Source organism: Dromiciops gliroides, chromosome 2, assembly GCF_019393635.1.
Source record: "Dromiciops gliroides isolate mDroGli1 chromosome 2, mDroGli1.pri, whole genome shotgun sequence".
Taxonomy (NCBI): domain Eukaryota; kingdom Metazoa; phylum Chordata; class Mammalia; order Microbiotheria; family Microbiotheriidae; genus Dromiciops; species Dromiciops gliroides.
In genome coordinates this window covers 588,888,200-588,910,358 of record NC_057862.1, presented here as the reverse complement: position 1 = coordinate 588,910,358, position 22,159 = coordinate 588,888,200, and positions in this window count along the sequence as shown.

Sequence of the window (22,159 nt, the reverse complement as noted above, 5' to 3'; positions counted from 1 at the left end):
AGTTCAAATCCGGCCTCAGACACTTGACACTTACTAGCTGTGTGACTCTGGGCAAGTCACTTAACCCTCATTTCCCCACAAAAAAAAACAAAAACAAAAACAAAAACAAATCCAATCATTAATACAAATTGGGTTTAGAACTCTGCTAAGGCACTTAACCTCTCACTGCTTTAGGCTAAAGGTGTGTCAAACTGGCATGTGGCATTCAAAACTCCCCAGAGCAGCCAGAACTAGATTAAAATGGAATTGGGAAATGTTTACTGCTACCTTAGGCAACAGGAAGACCTTAAGTTGCAGAGAACATAAGAATTTTTTCCATGCAGAAGTTCCCTATACAGGTGAAATTGTATACATCCAAATTGCATGATACCGGTTGGCTTTATAGGTTGCTTATCCAAATCCTCATAATAGAAATGCAATATACATTAAGCCTAATGGTAGAAGTGATGACATGAATCATTTGCACCTGATATTCTTTAACTGAAATAGACGAACAGGAGAATGGGATCCCCTCATGTCCTTTCCCTTCAGAATTACCTACAGGCCTCTGAGGGGAATAGCAGTCCCCCTCTCGGCATCCTGTCAACCAAAATGAGTGGGATTTAGGGACTGAGCCCAGAGGGGTTGACTACATAAAGAGGAACTCTTTTGTTCTACCACTCTTTGAGGGGGGAGGGGAGAATGGCGTTTGGAGACTTTCAATAATAGCCTTGATTTCTTTCCCTGGTTCTACCAACCTAGAGTAATAAGAATTTCATTTTCTAGGAAGCTGCTTTAGTTAAGTAAAGCTGATAGAAATTGAAGCTTTTAAGAGAAGACAATAGAGTATGTTAAGTAACCAAGTAATATTCTGCTGAAAAACCGAAAACCCCTCCTGGGATCTCTTGAAGAATGTCTATTATTGGATTCTGGGTCTCTTCTGAAATGTTTTTGATTTGGCTACCTCTACTTCTGGCCCATTCCCTTGTCATTTTACTCAGCGCTATCACAGTTCAGGCAATCAACAGGGACGGAGGGATAGAGAACATTAGATCTGCTCCCCAGAAAGCAGGCGAGACGGCATCTGAAAACTGGGGCAATCTCCTCCAAATCGGGGCATTCCGTGTTCCAACTATTCTGCCTCATAGAACACAATCATCAGAAATCTATTTCCCCCCCCCACCCCCTTTCCTGCTCCCTGATATTTTGCCAAGTCTGCTTTGAGGTGACATTATGGAAATGTAGCAGACAGAGAAGAAATCACTTTTGATTCCTAAGGAGATTATCCTTATCACTAACCAAAAACTCACATCAAAAAAAAAAAAAAGTCAGTAAACTTCACTTAGTCAGGGAAACAAGGATTTTAATAAGTGCTGATTGAAGGCTGGTTGGAATGGGAGGTTGAGCTTGGGAAATTCTTTGTTGCACAAGAGCACGCTTTCTGAAATGTGAGGGCAGGAAAGAAGGGTCAGTTTGATGGAAAGTAGGCCAAGTAGGAAAAAGTGGTCAGTAAATGGGAAAAAAAAACCCCAAAAAACAACTTTTCCCATTTCTTGTTCAGTTTGCAGTCCTGTGAACTAAAAAAGGATAATCTTGCTCCAAATATTTCTATTCAGAATACTAAATATTTCTATTCATAATATATTTATGGGTAAATATGCAATCATCTCTCAGTTATCATGCTAATAGCAAGCAAACAATATGGGATGACACAAACAGACAAAGTTTCTGTGAGTCCCTTTGAATGGGGACTCCCCCTATCCTACACCCATGCAGATCTGAACTTGTCCAGAAAAAAAGTTTACTATTAGACACTAGAGTTCATGTTCTTGCTTTGCCTTTTACTAATTGTATGACATTAGGTAATTCATTTAAATTATCAAGTCTCAGTTCCTCCTCTGTAAGAGAAGGGAATCCGACTTAATGACCCCTGAGACCCTTTCCAGATTGAAAACTACCACAGTACATATGACTTGTCCATAGTTAGTATGTTTCACAGGTAGGTTGTAAATCCAGTTCTACTTTACTCCACTGCAGTGGAAGAGATCCACTTTACATTGCTGTTTCTAGTATGAAAATCTGGAATCAAAATAAAACCAAAGCTATGACTACACTATTAATGACTTGGATGTTGTTTGGCATGGTCAAAGCTTGTAAGAGAGTCTAAAATTTACTACGAAGATGGGATGAGCAAGTGGTTCAAAATAGACTGTTATTCTTCAAGTCACTGTGTGCACATGTGTGTCTCTGTGTGTACTTATAAAGAAGCCTCCCTAGCCAAATTGATTGGGGCTGTAATCATCATAGGCAGAGAATGTAGGGGAGGTTTTTTTCAATGGAATATAGGCACACAACCGAATTTTCCAGTGAGATGTGATGATTTTTGTCCTTGGTAGAGTAACATGAGCTATAACTCAGATTAGAATATTTTTATTTTTATTTTTATTATTTGGGGTGGGGACTGGGGAGAAGGGGGACTAAAAGTAGTGTTTACATATTGAAATCGAAGATAGCTATGGATTCCAGGTTTGAAAATAATGTAAAATAAAATTTGTAAAATAAAAAAATTATTAATTTTTTTTCAGGTCATAGGCACCCCCTAGATTAATTCTTGTGTCTTTGAAACCTGTTCCAAAATCCTTGGATGGGGATGGAGATGAATATCCAATTTTCCTGAACTATACTCTGGACTATCATTTTATTTCACCCTGAGCTTTACTAGATAACATATACCTCTTCTTTATTTTCACAAGGAACATTTCTTTAACCAAAAGAAAGGCATGAAAATATTTCAGGAGTCATAAGATGTTGGCCCTCAGAGAACACTACCTGAGAGAAATGGAGACTCATCCCTAGTACATATCTTATGTCCTTTCCAATGTTTGGTATAATGGGAAGGAAGGAAAGTGATTGAGCTATGCCAAGTCCTCAGCATTAATCATGTAAACACTATACATACTAGTGTTTCTTCTTAGAACTTATTAGAACCCCACAGAAAGCCCTTCAGTGGCAGGGACTATTATTACTTTCATATTACCCACAGAGTCAATTGAAAATCTGGAATATGGTAGGTGGTACTAGACTCCTAAATGAGTCTGAGAATCACAAAATTCAGTTTTATAATGTACAGCATCTCAATGGCTAACTAGTCCAACTTCTACCTTTAAAAGTATCTTTCCAACCATTAAACCAACAAGTGCTCATCCAGATCTGTTCTGAAGAGCTACAGTGAGGGGGGAACCCACTCTCTCCTTTGGGTAGCTGTAATAGTTTATAAGCTTATCTTCACATCAGGTCTAAATCTACCTCTCTGTAACTTTGACACATTGCTAACAACTTTGCCTTCTGGGGCTCAGTAGAAGAAAAAGTCTTATTCTTCTTCCAAAAGATAACCCTTCGATACAGCTATCATATCCCTACATCCCCACTTTTGAGAATGACTTAAAGGGTTTTATCCTAGGGATATAAATGTCTTTCTTAGGCTGACATGTGAGTGTACTACTGTTGAGTGGTTCTTTGTGTCAGGATGCCCTCCAAAGTATTTACAAAAATGTCCAGATTCCAAGGAAATAACTTCTTTTTACCAATAATCCATCAGTAAGTATTTATTAAATGTCTACTATTTGCCATACTATGATAGTTGCTGGTAATACAAATACAGAAGGAAGAGAGTCCCGGGCCTCAAGAGGCTTACTTTCTATGGGAGGGAGCTATATTTTGTAATTGTTTTTGTTGTTCATTTTTTGTTTTTGTTTTTCAGTCAGGTATGACTCTTTGTGGCCCTATTTGGGATTTTCTTAGCAAAGAGACTACAGTGGTTAGCCATTCCCAGCTCATTCTACAGACAAGGAACTGAGGCAGACAGGGTTAAAGTGACTTTCCCAGGGTCAAACAGCTAGTAAGTATCTGAGGTCAGATTTGAAGTCAGGGAGATGAGTCTTTCTGATTCCATCTTGAATAGGTAAGTACAGGATGTATTTGCAATAATAATATGATTCTGATTGGGAGACTCACCACTCCTCTTCAAGAAGGTAGCAAATGATAATGATTTCCAAGAAGCATAGGTGATTAGAGAGAAAATCCAGGGCATGGAACATAGTCCTTAAAAGGCAAAGAGGCAGAAGGTGAAATATTTGTTAAGTGAATACCAAGGTAGGTTTTGCTGGAGTATGGAGAGTGTGAGAGAGAAGGAATATTTAATTAGCCTTTGTGATAAAATAATGGAATTTGGCAGGCACCCAGGGGTCCCACCTGAATGATCTAGTATTGTTTGGGAAACCAGCTAAGGATGATTGGATATGGGTCACACCTGGCCTGCCCTTAGTGATGTATGCTGCTGATGTCAGCAGGGGAACCACTCTCTGACATCCAGCTTGAAGGACCTCCCTTTTGGGGGAGGGAGATTAAAAGTGGAAAAGGGAACACTCGCTGAGGGGAGCTCATCTTTTCCTGTTGGTGAGCTTCCGGGAGCAGACTGTTGAGAGGCTGCACAGCTGTTTCCTATTGAAACTACGGCCCCGGGTGGTGAGTTAATAAAAACGAGTCCGTCTCTTTGAATTAGCTGACCTGGAAGCAAGTTTGGGGATTGTGTCAGCCTTTGCTAGAACCAGGGAGCTTATTCATTTTTCTCTTTCCCTATTCCCTTGTCATTGGCTTAATTAATTTCACCTTTGCTGTGTATTTTATTCCCATTCATAAAACCTGATTTGTTTGTGGAAAAGAGGGTGTTAAACTCCTTTCTTATTGGCCTGGGAGAAATAACCAAAAAGACAGTTTGGAAGGGAGGAAACTTTGGACCAAGAGGTTCCTCATTATTTTCTGAACCCCAATATTATGGTAAGCCAAACAATTAACTCTCCCCATATTAAATTTGGCCCCTATAGTTTAAAGAAAGGCTAGAGCCTAATAGCAGTGGTGTTTATATGCTTAACAAAGGAGTTTTTATTTAAGCTAAAGGCAATGTGGAGCCATTGAAGCTTCTTGAGCAGTGGACATCACAAGTCAGACCTATGCTTTTAGGGATATCAACTTGGCAGCTGTGTGGAGGATAGATTAGAATAGAGTTAGAACTCAATTCAGAGACATCAATTAAAAGGCTGTTATAATAATCCTGGCAAGATATAGTGTGAACTGAGAATGTGGTGGAAGAAAGAGAACAATGATTTATTAAAGCACCTACTATGTGCCAGTCACTGAGATCAGTGCTTTACAAATATTGGAGAAGGGTAGAGCTTCAAGAGATGTGGATGTGTGATTGACAAGAATTGACAATTGATTGGCTATGGAAGCAAGTGAGTGAAGAGTCAAAGATGACTCATGACTGGAAGGATGGTGGTGTCCTCAACAGAAGTATGGAATATAAACATGAAGACCCTAAAATATGTTCAGGGATTCCATTTTAAACAGTGTTATTTCTACTCCCCTCCCCATTTCTTTCAATAAAAATCCTCCTATTTCTCCAGAATGATACTTTTTTTGATGCATTATCACAAAAAGAAAACAAGCAACAAAGACTTAAAAGAGATCCTTCTTTTATATTTTTCCCTCCCAAGGAGAGATTCTGAATTCTCAGGTTCTCCTAGAAGTTTTATGGAACCTTCTGAAAATGGCTATCTTTTTTCCAAAGAAAATTTCTTCACAAATTTAAAAATTCTTACCCAAGTGAATTTTTTTTTGGTTGGGGGGAGATGGGGGTCATGTGATTAACTCTTTACTGAGATTTTCATGGAATAATTATAGAGGGATTTTTATTTATGTAAACACTGTAAATGCATCATAACACTAGAATAAGTATACAAATACTGCATGTCAAATTAGGTTATAATCACTTTCAGGGGACGTGATTTCCTAGCTAAACAGATTCGTTTACATCTTGCAAAATAAAAAATAAGTGAAAATAACTATAAAAAAATCAGTCTTACAGCTGGACAGATCTTCTTGGCAATGATCCAGAGGAGGAGCTGGGAAAGCCCCTCCAGCTGAGATGAGCTCAGTATGGTTTTGCTCATTTGGTCACGGGAGGGGGCCTTATGGGTGCTTTCTTGTTAGGCTGACCTTTTCTTTGAGGAATCTATTGGAAACATCATTGGCTTAACACATAGCATATGAATTTAACCTCTAAAAGGCAACTTCTTGCCAATTTGAGTGGAAAGAGTGCCAACTCAATATCAGATTCATCCATAGAATAATGGAGGAAGTAATTTACAGTCCCTCTGACCAAAATCACAGGAGTTCTGGCACTTTAAAGTAGGGAATATTAGATCTCCTACTTGGCAAAGAGAGTTAATGCCATCTTTTGTATACTCCCTTATCTCATCTCAAAATTTCTCTATGCTATGACTCAATAACCTACCTTCTTCTCCTTTGACCATTTTGGAGAATGAAGTGACCCATCTCTTTTCTTAGGCTAACCCATCTTTGTGTACTCAATCACATCTCCATCTCCTTTGGGAACTATCTCTAATGATTAGTTGCATTCTTTCTCTCTCATCTTCAGTTTCTTTCCATCTACTTACTCTTTCCTCAGTATCTATCAATATCTTAGTCTTTCCAATCCTTAAAACAATTGTCTTTAACTCAGCCATTCCTTCAAATTGTCATACTATCTTCTTCCCTTCCACTCCTAGTAAGAGTGGCTCTTGATTTCAAAGTGGATGTTCACTAGACGTCTTAAACTCAATATGTCCAAAACAGAACTTACTATTTTTCTCCCTAAACTCTCCCTTCCCTTTTAACTTCCTTGTTACCATACAGGGTAATATCATCCTCCAACTCCCTCTGTCTTACAACGTAGGAATTGTCCTGGGCTCCTCTCTATCTCTACCCACTCCCCACATCCAACCTGTTGTCAAGGCCTGTCAATTTCACCTTTGCAACATCTCTCAAATATACTCCCTTCTTTCCTCTGACACTGCCTCCACCCTTGTATAGGCTCTCATCACCTCATGCCTGTAATAATCTATTATGGGGCTGCCTGCCTCAAGTCTCTCCCCATTCCAAGCTATCATTCATTCAGCCACAAAAATGATTTTCCTAAAACATGTCATGATCATGCCATCCTCTTTCCTTCCATTCAACAAAATCCAGGAACAAATACAAAATATTCTATTGGGCATTCAGAGTTCTTTATAACCTAACCTTTCCTACTTTTCCAGTCTTCTCATACCTTACTCACTGACATGTACTCTTCAATCCTGACTTTTCCATGAACACAATACTCCATCTCTCAGCTCTGAACATTCTCTCGGGCTGCTTCCTAATCTTGGACTACTCTCCCTTCTCAGTTCTTACTGACTCCCCTGGATTCTTTTGAGTTCCAATTAAAATCTCACGTTGGACAGTAAGCCTTTGCCAACTCCTCTTGATTCCCATGCCTTCCCTCTGTTGATTATTTCCTATTCATGCTGTATCTAGATTTGATTGCATTTGTTTGTATGTTGTCTCTTTCATTAGGTTATAAGCTCATTGAGGGCAGGGACTGTCTTTTGCTTCTTTTTGTTTCCCTAGAATTTAGCACAGTGCCTGACACATAGTACATGTTTAATACATATTTATTCATTGATTGATTGTTGACTTCATTTCTTCACTGTCCATGAAGTCCTCAACCTCTTGCCATCTGACTTTTGACCCCACCACTCTTTAGAAACACATCTTGAACATTTCATCATCTACCATCTAGACATTAATCAATTCTATCCATTACTGTATCTCTCTCTCTCTCTCTCTCTCTCTCTCTCTCTCTCTCTCTCTCTCTCTGTAGTATCTGACAATTGTTGACCCCAGTTGGGGTTTTCTTGGTAAAGATATTAGAGTCGTAAAAAAGGGGGACAGCAAGGCGGCACAGTGGATAAAGCACTGGCCCTGGATTCAGGAGGACCTGAGTTCAAATCCAGCTTCAGACATCTGACACTTAGTAGCTGTGTGACCCTGGGCAAGTCACTTAACCCTCATTGCCCTGAAAAAAAAAAAAAAAAGCAAGCGAGAATTAGAGTCGTTTGCCATTTCCTTCTCCAGATAATTTTACAGATAAAGAAACTCAGACAAAAAAGGGTTAAATGACATACTTAAGATAATATAGCTGGTGGGTGTCTGAGGCCAGACTTAAACTCAGAAAGATGAGTTTTCCTGACTCTAGGCCCAGTGCTCTATCTACTGTACCACCTAGCTAATCCTGATTATATATCCACACCTATACAGATAACACAACTATATATTCAGTTTAATCTAGATCCTGAAATCTAATCCCACACTTCCATTCTGTTTGGGTTTTTTTTGATGAAGCAATTGGGGTTAAGTGACTTGCCCAGGGTCACATAGCTAGTAATTTTTAAGTGTCCGAGGCTGGATTTGAACTCAGCTCTTCCTGAATCCAGGGCCTGTTCTCTATCCACTGTGCCACCTAGCTGACCCTAATCTCACACTTCCAAATGCCTGCAGGACATTTTCACCTAAATGTCCTGCTGCCATAGCAAACTCAACATATGCGAACCCAAACTTATCATCTTGCCCCCTAAATCTACTTGTCTTTCCAAATTATGTACTTCTGTTGAGGCCACCACTATGTTCTTAGTCATTCAGATTCAATACCTTGGCATAGTCTTCAGTTCCTTTGCCAAATCATGTCAGTTTTATGTCTTTAACATCCTTTGCATTGATTCCCTTCCATCTTCTCACACTACCACTCTGGGCATCATCATCATCTGGGCTGCTACAGTGATAATAACCCTGCTTCCATTTTCCTTAATTTCCAATAGAGTCATTTTAAGGCCGCCCAAGTAACAATTCCTTGAGATTTAAGACAACTTCCTTTTCAAAACCCTTCCCCTCAAGGATAAAATGTAAACTCCAAAGTTTGTCATTTTAAAGCCTCCCTAATATGGTCCCTTACAAGGCCTATTCCCCTGACTTGATATGCTACCACACCTGTTCTCATGTTTTTGCACAAGGTGGGAGTCCTCTATGCCTGGAATGAACTCTCCCAGTCATGTCTGCCTCTCAGTAGCCCTATCTTCTTTTCAAATCTGAGCTCAACCAAGTCCTTTGAGTAGCCTCTCCAATTCACCTCTGCACTCTCCAGTGAGCTGAAAGCTTCACTCCTTCCCCAAACACAGATAGAGTACTTTCCCTGACTCATTCCTTTAATACTATTATTCCCTACTTTATAGGTACTTACCCATGCAAATGTCACTCCCCCTTCCCCTCTTCTCCAAGTAAGCTCCTTGAGGTCAGGGACTTTTTTGCTTATTATATCTTTGTATGCTAACCACTTAGTACAGAGCCTTGTAGGTACTAGCCACTTAATGCATGTTTGTTGAATTGTTCTTAACTATTTAATATACTAAGATGTGCTTCATAAACTCCCAGCTTGTTCAGTTATAGAATATACCCTTAATTCAACACCTGAATAGAGACACAATTCTGGTTTTAGGAATTATGGAATGTTTCTCTCTCCCTCCCTCCCTCTCTCTCTCTCTCTCTCTCTCTCTCTCTCTCTCTCTCTCTCTCTCTCTCTCTCTCTCTCTCTCTCTCTTCCTCCTCCCTCTCTTCCCCCTTCCAAGCTTTGCTTGTCTTTCCTGAAATATTATATATATATATGTACGTATATATATGTGTATATATATATATATATACACACGCACATAAATATAAAGGTGATTTAAATCTCCATTTCTTAGTACTGTTAAGGGGTAAAATTCTAGCTCGTTTGTCTAAAATATCTAATGAGTGGTCGCCAATAAATTATAAGCTTTAGCAAGAGTTAGACTTTTAAGCATTTATTAAGGAGAATAAGAATTTGGTAAAGAGAGAGAGAAAGGCCTAGATTCCTATCTATTAAAGGGAGAGCACATTTCTAGCTCCCTTCTCCACCAGAGTCCAGAGGAAAGAGCGCCAGTCTCCTCCTTCCTCCTCCCACTACTCCGCGTCACTTCCTGATACCAAAGAAAAGACTCCTGGTCTTGCCCTCAAAGACCTTCGCTTCATGGGCAGAACTCTTCTACAGTAAGTATCCAGCAGGTGGCGTTATTCCAATCGTTACAGTACTGATTTAAATTGTTACCCCAGTCAAGTAGGGGAGGACAGGACAATGCTACCCCAGAAACATCACTGTCCCCACAGCTCTTACTTCTAGGGAGGGACATGGTCCCTTTTCTCTGTGACCTCTGACAGCATAATATTCCATTGAGTGTGGGAATAGGCCTTGGCATTCCGAGAAATACACACCCACTATAATGCATGTCAACAATTTTACTGTCTGGTACAAATGGAAACTTGCTGAATTTATTCCCTAAAATGCTTTTTATGTTTTCCTCATTTCTTGCTTAGTAGTAATGTATTTAAATGTCTGGGAGAAATATTCAAAAGAATGAAACACATAACTTTAGTTGAGATGTCTACATTTCAAACCAAACCTTGTCAAACCGGTGAGTACCTCAGTTAATACTCCCCTTATTTGATTAGGGTAATCCATGGAGACCGCTGACTCATTCCTTCAGCTCCTACCTTTTAACCAATCAATATTTTTAGGGTTATGGTTTTCAGGAGGCAGGTGATAATTTTGGAGATAAACTCTCAAGGCTCTGCTGACATTGTCGAGTTGCATATTTAATATCTTTCTGGTATGACAACTATAGCAATGTATGAATCTCGGGGGTGGGGGGGGATAAAGATAGGAGGAAACAACAACAACCACCACACACACACACACACACACACACACACACACAAACAAAACCAAAACCCAAATGCCTCTAACCTTTAAATTCTCAAAGCTGCCTGACTGGATTTAACCACCTGACTCCTATTCATGTCAATGCAATTTTGAAAATTTAAGGGGGAGGCTAGTGAGTGCCTTTTCCTCAGATCATCTGGTCTTCACAGGGAGCAGGAGGACAGACGACAGCAAGGGGAAAATGCAGCTGTGTGTCTACAGATCAATAGTCGGGCCAGGTAGAAGTGAGCAATCAGGAACGCACTCTCAGGCAGGCCATTAGCTCACCTAAATCAGTGAGGGTCATTGTACACATTGATGCAGGAGAGGTTGAGAGAACACTGGAAAGAGGGAGAGAACAAAAAAAACCCACAAAAACCCCGAGATTTGGTTTTTTTCCAATGTCATTAAAATATATATATTTTAATTTCACTTGGCTAAAATTATCTGCTTGCTTCTATATTAATTTTGCCTTGAATAAAATTAGTTGTCAGACCTCTGTTTATGGCCTAATTACCTTTGCCACAAAAAAGGGAGGTACAAGAAATAACCATAATTTTTTGTAATAACAAAGCTACAAGTATGTCGTATTAGCACAGATTAGGGATGATTCTAGGAACAGGATTTGGAAATAGTTCAAACTAAGCTGGGAAATCTTTATATTTCTCAGAAGACTCCAATGCTGGACATTGTAATGTGGAGCACTTATGATTTCCATCCTCATCAATTATTATTATTATTATTATTATTATTATTATTATTGCCTGATCACTGTAACTTTACACTTTGCAATGTATAAGGTGACTGGGTCTTGATAATACCCACTCCCTGCCCCTGGACCTCAGATCATATTAGATACAGTAACAGCACACTTACCTAAATAGATTCACAGCAACTCAGCTACCTGGAAAAGAACCACAAAACCAGAATTTGGGGGGAGGGGGGAAAAACCAAACACTCTGAACAGCAAGATAATTAATTAGCTTTCACAAAGCCTTTTCATTTTACCTCAAAGGAGACATGGAATTTAGCATTAAAGAATTAGGGTTCAAAATATAGCTTAGCCACATCATCCCCTTCAAGATTATCTCCAATTTATCCTGTATGTATCTTTTTTTTTTTAGGTTTTTTTTTTTTTTAAGTGAGGCAATTGGGGTTAAGTGACTTGCCCAGGGTCACACAGCTAGTAAGTGTGTGTTAAGTGTCTGAGGCCGGATTTGAACTCAGGTACTCCTGACTCCAGGGCCGGTGCTCTATCCACTTTGCCACCTAGCTGCCCCTGTATGTATCTTTTTTTTGTAGGTAGTTGCTTGCATAATGTTGCTCCTCTTAGAATGTGAGCTCCTTGTGGGAAGAAACTGCTTTTCCCCCTTTTTGCTGTATCCCTAACACTAGCACAGTGTCTGGGACATAGCAGGCACTTAATGAATATTTCTTGACTTACAATGTGCTAATTTAAACAAGAATAATAATAATCTCTAGCACTTATAATATGTTTATTTTTTTATTTTTATTTTATTTTATTTTATTTTATTTTTGGCGTGTGGCAATGAGGGTTAAGTGACTTGTCCAGGGTCACACAGCTAGTGAGTGTCAAGTGTCTGAGGTCACATTTGAACTCAGGTCCTCCTGAATCCAGGGCTGGTGTGTTATCCACTGTGCCACCTAGCTGCCCCACTTACAGTATGTTTTAAGCCTGCAAAGTGCTTTATGAATGTCTCATTTGATTCTCATAATAACCCTGGGAGATGGGAGTTATTATTTTCTCCATTTTACTGATGAGGAAAGTGAGTGTTGTTGCTGTTCAGTTATTTCCAATTCTCCCCATTCAGGGTAATAGAGTGGTATGTCATTTCCTTCTCCAGCTCATTTTACAGATGAAGAAACTGAGGTAAACAGAGTGAGGTGACCCAGGGCAACACAGCTAGTAAGTGTTTGATACCAGATTTGAACTCAGGAAGATGAGTCTTCCTGACTCCAGGTCTAAAGCTCTACCCACTGCACCACTTAGGAAACTGAGCAGACAATTGGTTATGTGACTTGTTCAGTCTTGCAGTAAGTATCTGAGGGCAGATTTGAATTGAAGTCAGCTTTACTCCAGGATCAGCATTCTTTCTCCTTTACTACCCACCCAGCTTCCTGACAAATCACTTAACCTCTCCTGACCTTACTTTCCTTATTTGTAAAATAAGGGGCTGTTGGCTCAGCTGACTTCTAAGGTCTCTTTAAGCTCTAAATCTATGATCCTCTGATCATCAGAAAAAAAAAAAAAGTAGTACGAAGTGACAGATAATTTCAAGAAAGGAAATAGAAGAAAATCAATAAAAAGGCACATGGTCAACAGATGTTTGGTGTAAGAAGGAAGTGTCCCTCCACTTAAATAGCCCCTGCAGGTATTGATGTATTAGGACACAAGTTGGTGATTGTTTTTCATAATGATGACCTTAGAGACATGAATACAAATTTAAACTGTGTTCACTGTAGTCTATTCAATAAGGTAGGGAAGTATGCAATACATTTTAGAAACATCTCCATCAAAAATAGTTTAAAAGACTCATTAGGGGCAGCTAGGTGGCTCAGTAGATAACATACCAGTCCTGGATTCAGGAGGACCTGAGTTCAAATGTGACCTCAGACACTTGACACTCACTATCTGTGTCACCTTGGGCAAGTCACTTAACTCCCATTGCCCTGGGGGAAAAAAAAGACATTTGACATTTACAGAAAGTTGAGTTATCCAGTAGAGTCAACTCATTCAGAACATGTCATCAAGGAGGAATGGGCTAGAAGTCAGAAGAACTAGATTCTGGTCCTGGTTCTGCCATTAATGAGTTGTATAACTTTGAACATAAGCTTTCTATCCCTTATTTTCTTCAGCTGTAAAATGGAATTGGATTGTCATTTCTAGTTCAACATTCTGATGTTGATTTCAGATAAATGAGGAGTTATTGTATGTAAATTTTGGCATTACTGAAGCAATTCTCCCTAAATTGGGTCATTTTCTGGTAGAGAATGCAGATGCAGGGGAGGGAGAGAAGCATTTATTAAGGACCTAAGTGATTTATAAATATTAACTCATTTGATACTTAAAACAGTCCTGGGAGGTATTTACTATTATTATCCCACTTTACAGTTGAGGAAACTAAGGCAGACAGAGGTTAAGGTCACAAAGCTAGTTTGAGGCTGATTTTGCACTCGTTTTCCTGACTCTAGACTCAGCAATCTATCCATGGTGTCACCTAGTTGCCCTACAGAGAAGCAAAGAAGATAGCATGAGCATAGCAAAGAATTTGTAGAACTTGTATAAAATAACGGTTTAGGATAGATAAACTCAGTGAAAACAAAGGATGAAAATGAAAATTAATGGAGAAGAGAGACAAATGGGATAAAAAATAATGGGGAGGGGGCAGGTAGGTGGCGCAGTGGATAGAGACCAGCCCTGGAGTCAGGAGGACCTGAGTTCAAATCCGACCTCAGACACATAGCACTTACTAGCTGTTGTGACCCTGGGCAAGTCACTTAACCCCAATTGCCTCGCTCCAAAAAAAAAAAAAAAAAAATAATAATAATAATAATAATGGGGAGGATGGGAAGAATGTATGAAGTAGGGAAAATGTAGTCATAATCTTAAGTAGGGTGATGCATTTAGGGGATGGGAAAATTTTACTGTTTGGAATGGAGCAAAGAACAGGCATTCAGGAAACCTATATTCTAATCCCTCATCTAGGATTGATGTGCAATCTTAGGTGATCAACTTAAAGTTTTTCAAATTCAGTGTCCTCATCTAAAAATGGGAGGAAAGAAGACTAGACCAGAAATTCTCCAGGGATGCTACAATATTATATAATAATACCATATAATATATTAACAGTTCACAATACAATAATATGTAACAATATTAAATAAAATACATAATCTATAATAATAAATGGCATTTATATAGTGCATTAAGGTTTGTAAACTTTATATATGCTACCTCATTTGATCCACACAACAAACCTGTGAGATAATTGTTATTATCTTCATTTTAAAGATAGGGAAACTGAGTCAGAAAGATGTGTGCCTGGGGTCATACTGCTAGTAAGTGTCTAAGGCTGGATTTGAGTTCTGCTCTTTCTGATTCAAGATCCAATACTCTTACCATTGCACCAACTATAGCCACGCCATGGACTAGTGTGAGAGAGGAGTCAGTTGGAGTTGAATAAAAGAATCAGTCTTTCAACAGTGAGAATCCATTTGAGATTCAATGACATAAATCTGTGGGGCTCATAGTTGGTCCAATTTCTTGGCATCATATAATACCATATTCATCTACTTGTGGGAGGAAGATATGTCATATAATATAGGTAAGTCGTGTCAAACTCAATTAAAATCAAATCTCTGAAGGTGACATATTGACTTAGAAAACCACAAATTCATGTTCTCTGTGTTTTGTCATATTTTTATTTATTTTGTTAAATATTTCTTAATTATGTTTTAATATCATTCAGGCCCATACAAGTTTGACACTTGTGGTATAGGTGACTTAAAGTTGAAGATCTATAACATTATAGATAACAAAAGGACAAATGGGCAAAAAATTCAAGTCTGGGAGATAGTCATCTGATCAACTAGTCACTTTTTGGGTCATAATCATAAGGAGAGAAGGGGGACAGAACAAGCATTGATTAAACACTTTACAAATATTATCTCATTGAATCCACTGGAAGGTAGGCACTATTATTCGCCTCATTTTACAACCCAGGAAACTGAAGTAAACAGGCATTAAGTTAATCACTCAGAATCACATAGCTAGTAGATTTCTGAGACCAGATTTGAAATCAAGATCTTCACTATTCCAGTCACAAAGCTCTATCCAGTGCACCACCTACTTGCATATGAAAGGATAAAGGAGGATCAGAAGAGGGTAGTGGACTGGAAAGAAGAAGGGGGGGGGGGGTCGAAGAAGAGGAGGGAAGGGGAAGGAGAAGGGGGGAAAGAGGAGGGAGGAGGAGAGACAGAAGAAGGAGGAGGAGGAAGAGGAGGAGGGGAAGAGGGGAGGAAGAGAAGAAGGAGAAGGAGGAGGAGGAGAAGGAGGAGAAGTAGGAGAAGGAGGGGAGCAAGAGAAGGAGAAGGAGAAGGAGAAGGAGAAGGAGAAGGAGAAGGAGAAGGAGAAGGAGAAGGAGAAGGAGAAGGAGAAGGAGAAGGAGAAGGAGAAGGAGAAGGAGAAGGAGAAGGAGAAGGAGAAGGAGAAGGAGAAGGAGGGGAGCAAGAGAAGAAGAAGGAGAAGAAGGAGGAGAAGGAGAAGAAAGAGGAGGAGGAGAAGGAGGAGAAGAAGAAGGAGAAAAAGGAGAAGAAGGAGAAGAAGGATAAATTTGATCTCAGGAAGAATAAAGATGATGTTCAGAAGGAATGAAACAATGTAAGAGGTGGAAGGAGAGACAATTGTGATCAGGGAAGGGAATTTCAGAATGTAAGATGCTAAAGTTGGGACAAAGGTAAATTGTGAGGTATGATTATTTCTGTAGGTGGATAATCAGAAGGGAGATGGAGATCATGGACTTTGAGGAAATGAAGGTATTCCAAGCCTCATTGATAAGAATATTAAAGTTACCAACATGATGGCAAGCCTGGGGTGGAGAGGAAGACTGTGAGTCATATACTAATAAGTTCATTGAGGAAGGAGGTAGAATCACCTGCAGGGCAGTATATGACATCATCAAAGATCTAGACTGGAAGATATAAATGGATGACATGAATTTAAAGAAGAGAGTTCTCTGAGTAATGGTGGCAAATGGGACATAGCAATGCGGAGCAAGGAAATGTGAACTCCTCCTCCCTGAGGGTTAGGGTCCATGTGAGAAAGGTTAGCTATCACTGGAGAAGATGTCAAGAGATACGTGCATTCAAGGAAGAAAAGAAATAATTTGTCAGCAAATTAAAACTAAAACCCACATGGAGAGAAAAATTTAAAGGGATTTTTTTTTCCTACACACACACACACACACACACACACACACACACACACACAGAAAATAAATAATCAAAGGACCAGCTGCTCCTAAACCCAAATTAGTCAAAGCAGGCCTAATGAATATTAGGCAGTGAGCCTAATGAGAAGTATTACATACTTGGACTCTCCTTTCTTTCCTCTTTTATATAGTTCAGCTTGTGTCCTTTAAGCTCAGTGGGTTGAGGAGTGTTAGAAGGAAATGGAAAGAGGCCTGGTTGCCCAGAGAGTCCTTTTGGCTTCTTGTCCTGGCTCTGATACTAATCAATCAATCAACAAACATTTGTGAAGTATCTATGAGTTGCCAGATACAAATTCAAAAATGAAATAATCTGTCCTCGAGGGACTTACATTCAAATGGAGGCAAACTACATATCATACATATGTGTATGTGTTTAGGTAGATGTGTGTGTATATGTATATTTACACACATGTACATACACATGGATTTGTATATATGTATACATACATACATATATATTCCCGGTATCGGCAGTAGAATGTCTTTCTAGTAGTAATGAATGGTAGCATTTTGATTTATTTACTATTGTAAGAGCAAGGACAAGAAAGAGCAAAAAGTGGAAGTGGGGTAGGGGAGATGGAAATGGTGCAGGAAAAGGGTATGTATAACAATAGGGCCAAATGGAGGCCCTGTTATCCTAGTAGGTGGCCAAGGGGGTGTAAAACGTGATCTAGAGCCACCTAGTTATATGGGTTGAGGTGAGTTTTTACTAACTAGCTGTAATACCTTGGGTAAAGTTCTTTCCAGGTCTAACATTCTTTGATCTCTGAACTATGAAACATGAGGAAGGGGAAAGTCGGAACTGGATCAATAATAATTGGTATTAAGACATTTTTGGTGAACATCTGTGGAGTTTTCAAATGAAAAATTGTGTTGTCTGTGACAGTTCAGATGTAGTAAATATTTCCCATAGGAAGAGGAAAATTTCATAATATCTCAGTCCCCTTAACTCTACTTTGAGAGTACCTTACCTCTGTATACTATAGAACTTCACAGGCTTCCAGGCACAATTTTCTCATTTAATTCTCACAATTATCCTGTGAAAAGGGTAGAACAAGTATCATTATGCCTATCCAACTTATTACTTTTAGGAAACTTAGGTTTGGGAAGTTAAGTTACCTAAGGTCAATGAACTGATAAATGGAAGAATCTGGTTTAGAACCTAAATCTTTTGACACTTAATCCACTGTTCTTTCCCCTGCCCCCATTCTTATACAAATCAGTTCTGTGAACCTAAGACCCACTTGGTAGAGAGTGGTTTAAGTTATGTTTTGTTTTCCTTTAAAATTTTCATATTCAAAAGGACCCAAATGAGAGGGAAAAAAATGAATTATACATATGCTTTCTTTGCTATCCCAAAGTGAGAATGGCTTGTTTGAAACATATTCTCTACTCCCTAATGGAGCCAGGTTTTTTAATCCTAGGGAATCCTTCTCAGGTACCACCTGCTCTTTAAGCATGGTATCATTTCCTTGGAAATGTACCCAGTCCTCTGGGGTTTGCCTTCCTTATCATATATCTGAGAATATCAAAAGTCCCTTCTCAATCAGAGAAAGATGCTTGAAAAATAAAATTAGCTTTTCTGCTGCTTGTATCGAGCATGTGTGAGTATTAAATTATATCTAATTTTAAACTAAAGGGTAAAAACAGCATTTTGAAAGTTTAATCTGGATGTGCATATACTGGGGATTTCAAACTAAAGAGAATATGGAATTATGCCTTGTTGCTCCATTAAAAAAAATGTTTCCTTCTCATTTGCAATTGAAATGTTGGAAATTTGTGTAAAATATGTGAAATTAGCAATAAAATTGATATACAGTAGTTATAAATGTTTATCTCCAGCTTTAAAAAGTCTAATGTCCACTAACAAAGTACTAAAGCCACTCCTTTTCTTTTATCTTTTCCACTTGGGTCTCTGGTATTGTTTGCACTTGTGTAGTTAATTTTTATTGCCAAACACAATGTGAACTTTGCAGCTGCTTGTGAGCTATAGCCTGGCCCTTGGCATTTCTATAAAACATGTAATGTTAAGGACCCCTTCCGAAGAACTCAAATCCAACCCCAGTACCCAGGTCACAGATTCTTATCCAGGGAGATTTCAGGAGAGGAGACAAGAATAGAGGAAAGAAGTCAGGTTATTGGAAAATACCTTTCGATTGAAAACCCTTAACATCTGTATTTGATCACAACTTGGGTTTTCCCCAGTGGGCCCCAACTCACAAGAAGTCAAGTAGTGATTAAGGCTGATAAACTACTGGAGGAAAAGTCATTGTGTCAATAGAAATGGCCATTTTCTGAGGCTTTTTCTTGTATTTTAATGTAAAGAGTCAACTTCCTTTCCTCCAGGGGGATATAATCTCCATTCTGAATTTGGTCCTTTAGCTTTAGGGCCAGCTCTAAGCAAAATTGTGAGGTAGACCAGTGTTGGCTTTAGGGAACTTCCTGACCACTCTAGCCTTAAGTGATTTATTCATTCTTCTGAATTTCTGCAGCACATTTTTCTTCTAATCGGTATCCTTCATTTGGTAATTAATTCTGTTATTGACATGGGGATGTTTCTTACATTGCTTTTCTAAACTGTTACTTTAATCCCATAATCAGCATTTTTTTTCTTTACTAGTTGTCCAGTCTCCACAACTGGATGGAAACGCTTTGAAACTAGAGACCTCATCTTCAGTTGTTTTTTATTCTCTATAGTCCTTAAAACAGTGCCAGACACAAATCAAATCTTAATTATGCATTTGTTGATTTGATTTTCTCTGGGTCACCCTTATTACCAAGTACTTAATGCTTCCATCATCAATTTAGGTTAACCAGCCACCTTCTTTATTATCTCTCATCTAGACCTACTCTTTTCCATTAGGATAGAAGCTCTCCCATTACTGTAAGTTCCTGGAGGTCAGGAACTGGGTTTTGGGTTTTGGGTGTTTTTTGCCTCTTTTTGTATCCCCAGACCTTAGCAGAGTGCCTGGCACATAGTAGGCACGTAACGTTTCTTAACTGATTGATTCCAGCAGAGCCTAGTGCTCTAACCTCCCCTTCCCAGGAAAATTATTTTTTTTTCTATTTTCCATTCTCATAAAACTCACAAATCTAAACAAACTGAAAAAATAATGCATAGTCAATATTCAATATTCAAATTCTGTGATCTCCTGGACATAGTATTCTTTCCTACAATGTTAATCACAATTCATCATATGCATACCCATCCTATACACTATATCCCATGTCCTCCCACAGGTTTGCCCCAAGGAGACATGTGCTAGACACCTTTATTTCCTCTTGCCATCACATGAGCTGTTCATTAGTTATACTTTTCTATCATTATTTGACCAACTTATCTTTTGTTTGTATCATGGAAACATATAGATCTTTCCCATTGATTGGATCATCTTTTTTTTCATTGCTTCATAAATCCTTTTCTCTAAGGAGCTATAGGCTGCTCATGCTCACCATATGCATCTCCACTGGATGATGCTTAACTTCAATTAAGAGACTGTAGTGTGGGGCAACTAGGTGGCACAATGGATAAAGCACCAGCTCTGGATTCAGGAGGACCTGAATTCAAATTTGACTTCAGATACTTGACACTTACTAGCTGTGTGACCCTGGGCAAGTCACTTAATCCTCATTGCCCTGCACCCCCCCAAAAAAAACAAAAAAAGAGACTATAGTGTTCTACAACTCAGAGCTATAAACATCAGTGGATGAAAATGTCTTATGCCTCACTGGTACCAGAGTGCCAATGATATTTAAAGAGGTTCCTTCTAGAGACAAGTCCTCAGCCCAAAGGAGTCACTCTAATGATTGTCATGTCCATCACAGTTCCAAGGCTTACTTGTACAGATCTCAGGGATTTTGGATGAGGCGCAAACTAACTGATTGTACTTTAGATTGGATCATTCACAGATAACAAAACTGGAAAAGAAAACTCTTCTCCCTCCTGCCAAATTATACCTTAGGGGAAAATGAGCTATTGATTATCCACCATCAAATCTCTAGGAACATCACTGCAGCATTTTCTGGATTGCTATGTCCAATGTCAAAGTGTTAAAAGTTTAAAAAGAAAAACATAAGTTCAGGACAAAGTTGGTCATAAGAAAAAAAAACACCATTTTTCACAGTGTCATCAATGTCCCTCTCTAGCAACCTCCCTACTATCTATAGTCGCTCTCATCTTTGTCTTTCAGATGTTCCAGTGGTCTTTGGATCTGTCCCACCTTCTGCTGCTCTCAGAGATTTGATATCATTCATTAATATTTCAATCTGAGTGAGTTTCAGGGCATGTTTCTCAGTGGCTTAAAAATGGTACTTATAGGATGTTCCTCACAGGCTACTTCTTAGGCTCAAGTGACATAATCTATGTAAATTGCTTTGCAAATCTTAAAGTGATATGTAAATTCCTGTTATAATTATTATTATCCTTTTTAATGACTAATTTGCCTCTCCCAGTGGTATTGTCATCTTCAACTTTATCTCTACAATGAAATCATATATTCTATCCCCTCAGAAAGAAAGTTCAGGTACTAGTAAGAAGATGGGAAAAATCTATGGAGGCAGAGGGTTGACAGTTCCTGAAATCATTCCACAAACATGGTCACTCAAGGAAAATATGACATGTGCTGAGGAGTTTGATTTGGAAAAGAGACTGCAAAGATATAAAATAGTGTATTGGTAAGAAACTGGCCTAGGATTCAGGAAAATCTGGGGTCAAGTCCTATCTCAGACACATACTGTAAGTCAGGTAGTACAGTAAATGGACTCCAGAGTGCTGGGCCTGGAGTCAAGAAGAATTGAGTTCAAATCTATCCTTAGCTACTAATTAGTTGTGAGACCCTAGACAAGTCACTTTCTTGTTTCAGTTTCCTTACCTATAAAATAAAGATAATAAGAGTACCTACTACTTAGGGATGTTGTAAGGATCAAATGAGAGAATGATTGTAAAGGACTTAACATAGTACCTGGTACATAGTTGATACTATACAAATATTAGCTGCTAATATTAATATTATTATTAATTATATTGGCCAAATCACTTAATATTTCATTGCTCCAGGCAATTCTTGAAGAGTATAAGTTACAAAGAATTGCTTCGCTTTAGTTGAGGGAATTTCTTCAATTAATGAAATCACAGTCGTGGTCCAAAACACAGGTTGTACTTTTGGAGCTGATATCCTTTAATTGCCTTGCTTGCTATTGCTGTGGGGGATACATCTTGTCAAGGAATACTTTGGGGACTGACCAGGTATATACTAATAATGTTAGTACCACCAAGAAATTGTTTCCTCTAACTTAGATTCAACTCATGTGAGATCCAGTCCTTCCATAAGGAGAAGGGGAGAAATATTATACTATCTGAAGACAGTGTAATGGAGAATTGAATGCCCCCCCTTAGCTGAGGGTATACTCCAAGACTCTTCCTTGGGTCTTCTTCTCTTTTTTATCTAGTCTGTTTCTTGGC